General features: G+C 54.1%; 1 long non-coding RNA gene across 1 annotated transcript; it reads right to left on the bottom strand.

The window, feature by feature from the left end:
* Positions 1 to 230: 230 nt before the first annotated feature.
* LOC309523337 lies at positions 231 to 2,028 on the bottom strand. Its single transcript, XR_014215307.1, has 2 exons — positions 908 to 2,028; positions 231 to 835 (listed from the first exon to the last, which is right to left on the bottom strand). It is a non-coding gene; the product is annotated as an uncharacterized lncRNA (long non-coding RNA).
* Positions 2,029 to 3,333: the final 1,305 nt, after the last annotated feature.

The following is a 3,333-nucleotide window of genomic DNA, read 5'->3' as shown; positions in this document are numbered from 1 at the left end:
GCGGGCTCCGACAAGTGGTGCCCCGTGTGAGGCTAACTTAAAAGAAGAGGCTAACTTAAAGAAAAGAGGCAAACTTAAAGAAAACAGTCTGAGGCAGACTAAGAGGATTTTAAAAGAAACCGTGAGAGGTTTTTCTATCCAAGCAGTGGATATCATCGGCTTACCACGCCCGGCAAGGGTTGCACAGTGCTGAAGCATCTTAGGATCCCTGGTGAGTCCGATCTCTTCTATTATATTGATTTTTGAAAAATGGGCAGCTCTTTGACTACTCCCCAACAGAAATTTTTAAAAGACTTAAAATTTCTCCTCTCCTCCAACAAATTGGAAGTTCCGGAGGGTGATTTGATACAGCTTATTCTGGCCATTGATGAACATTATCCCTGGTTTCCTTCGAATGGAACATGTGAATTAAAACATTGGGACAAGATTGGTGAACATTTTCATGAGCTCCCCAGCATCAGTGCTCGGATTTTAAATGCATGGTACAAGGTTCATTATGCCATGGGCTCCTTATCACCAAAAAATATCTCCCTGGCTGCATTGCCAACACAACCTTCAGCTTCCTTAATCCAGCCTGCTGTGTTAGAGTCTGCTGTGTTAGAGTTTGTTCCAATCCTTACCCTGCCAGCAGCTCCAGACCCCAAGCCTCCGGACTACAGTTCCTCACCAGAGGACCCAATCCTGCAAAAATACCGTGGTCTGGCTGGAAATAATCCAAATCTTTCAGAGGCAGGACCAGCTACCCCTTTTCAACGTGCAGTCCTTGCCTGTTCCTTAATTCAGGATACTATGGCATTCCCTGTCATTGTGCCCCCTGCTGGTGCTCCAGCAGGAACTCAAGCCCAGCACCAAGCTTTTGACTTTAAAATCTTGAAAGAGCTCCAATTGTCAGTAAGGACAAATGGACTTCAAGCCCTATTTACACAGGCTCTTTTGGAAGCCACATTAGCCCAGCCTTTGGTTCCAGATGACATCAAGCTTTTGGCACGTACAGTGTTACCCCCATCAGCAAGTGTTCTGTTTGCCCACGAATGGGAAACTGCCTGCCGTTCTTATGCTCCAGCCTTGTTACAACAAATCAGGGGAAATAATCCAAATATTACCCTCGCAGACGTCATGGATGCCATGATGGGGTGTGATCCTTTCGCTCAGGCTTCAGTACAAGCCACACTGCTGCAGATCTTATTGAGGGATACTGCTCTTGCTGCTAAACAAGCAATGAGAAAAATCCCAGAACCCAGTATTCAGTCTAGATGGGGTTCAATCAGGCAAGAGGCAAGAGAATCATATTCTTCCTTCATGGACAGGCTGCTTACAGCAGTGAGTCGTCAAATTGAAAATCCTGAAGCCAAGCAAATAATTATCAAACAATTGGCCTTTGAAAATGCTAATGAGGATTGTAAAGTTGCATTGAGACCGAAAATACACAATCCTGCCACAGAAACAGCAGCCATGCTTCACATTTTTCAGTCTGTTGGTACAGCCACCCACAAGGCCCATTTGCTGGCAACAGCGCTCAATGAAAACCAGCCTGTAGCCACCGATACAACGTTTCCAGCGTGGCAAACCAGGATCACCGATACCTCAGTGTGGGTAGAACGGTGGCCTCCACCAAAAGAAAAATCCGTAGCAATGGCACCATCTTGTTTCTGAACAGCTTATTTCTGAACAATTGACCTTCGGCCACATTGAACCATCTTCATCCCACTGGCTCCAGCAGACAGGGAACGGTTTGCTTTTACATTGCCAGCATATCACAATTCGCAGCCCATCCAACAATATCAGTGGATTGTCCTGCCTCAAGGCATGCGGAACTCCCCTACACTTTGTCAACATTTTGTGGGTGAAGCATTGAAACCTTTCCACATGCGCCACCTAGAGGTGCTGCACACAAGCTGCATCTGGCAGTGTTTGCTACACCATTGTTGCCAACAGGAATTTTATATGCTCAGGCGGAACAAGAAGAAGACTATCTGCATTATAGAATGGTTGCATCTACCACATACCCCACCAAAAAACATTTATTCCATAGTTCAGTGTTTCCCAACCTTTTTTGGGCAAAGGCACACTTGTTTCATGAAAAAAATCTCGAGGCACACCACCATGCCAGATGGGGAAAGGTCACTTTTTACTTATGTAAAAAAAAAAAAAAAAAATAGTAACAGCATAGAAGGTAATGGTTAGGCTAGCATCCCTCTTCCAAATATGCTAGGTTTTTATTTGCAGGGAGTGTTCTACATGGGAAGGGGAAAGGAAAGTTAATAGAAGGAAAGGCGGGTGGGAGAGAAAGAGAAAGAAAGAGGGAAGGAAGGGGGGAAGAGAAGTGGAAAGGAGGGAGACCGAGGTGGGGGAGAAGCGTCTGGAGAGTTGCTCCGAAGTTTGGGGGGCTGCGGGAGTGGGCGCGCGTCCCAGGAGGCGGAGGCCAGCCCGGGCTGGGAGCCGCGCCGCGGCCCAGGGGGAAGGCGGACCGCGGCTCCTAGGATGTGGAAAGGGGACGGCGGCGCAGGGGGAGGAGACCCGCACGGCTAGGGCAGCGCGCAGGGGGAGGGGAGCGGGCCGGAGGCGGGCGAGGGGGGCTGCGATCCCGCGCGCCGCGAACATGGCCTCCTTCCCCGCGGGCCCCGCCGAGCCCCCCGGCCGGGGAGGGCGGCGCGCCCCCGCCGCCGGAGGAGAGCAGAGGCAGCAGGAGGAGGACGAAGGCGCTGCCGAGGAGGCGCACCAACTTCTGCCAACTTCGGCGCCCGCCCCGTCGCCGCAGGCTCCTCCCGGCCGAGAGCCAGAGGACGGCGGCGGAGCAGGAGGAGGAGGATCGGGTTTGGCGACGGCTGCTGCGTCCTCTCCAAGCGCGGGGCTAGCCTCCGCCGTTCCCGATCCTCCGCGCTCGCCGCGCTTCTCGGCGGAGCAGGTCTCGTGCGTGTGCGAGGCGCTGCTGCAGGCGGGCGACCCCGGCCGGCTGGCCCGCTTCCTGGGCTCGCTGCCGCCCGACGCCGAGGCGCCGTGCTTGGAGGCGCAGGCGGGCGAGAGCCTGGCCAAGGCGCGCGCGCTGCTGGCCTTCCAGCGCGGCGACTTCGCCGAGCTCTACCGCCTGGTGCAGAGCCGGCGATGGGATGTGGGAGGGAGCTCACTCGCCGCCCCGCGTGTGCCTATGTGGGGCACGTTACAGCCCCGTGACGTCAGCGCCACGCAGGCAGCCAGGCAGGCAGACGGCGAGAGCCCCACGCTGGGCGGCCTCTCGCCCGCCTCCCTCCCACGGCACACCAGGCAACGTCTCGCGGCACACTAGTGTGCCGCGGAACACCGGTTGGGAAACACTGCCATAGTTGAATCCACATC

The sequence above is a fragment of the Podarcis vaucheri genome (genome assembly GCF_965113315.1).
Source record: "Podarcis vaucheri genome assembly, chromosome: W".
NCBI classification, from domain to species: domain Eukaryota; kingdom Metazoa; phylum Chordata; class Lepidosauria; order Squamata; family Lacertidae; genus Podarcis; species Podarcis vaucheri.
Note: the sequence above shows the minus strand (reverse complement) of the source record. Positions and strands in the feature narration are given on the sequence as shown.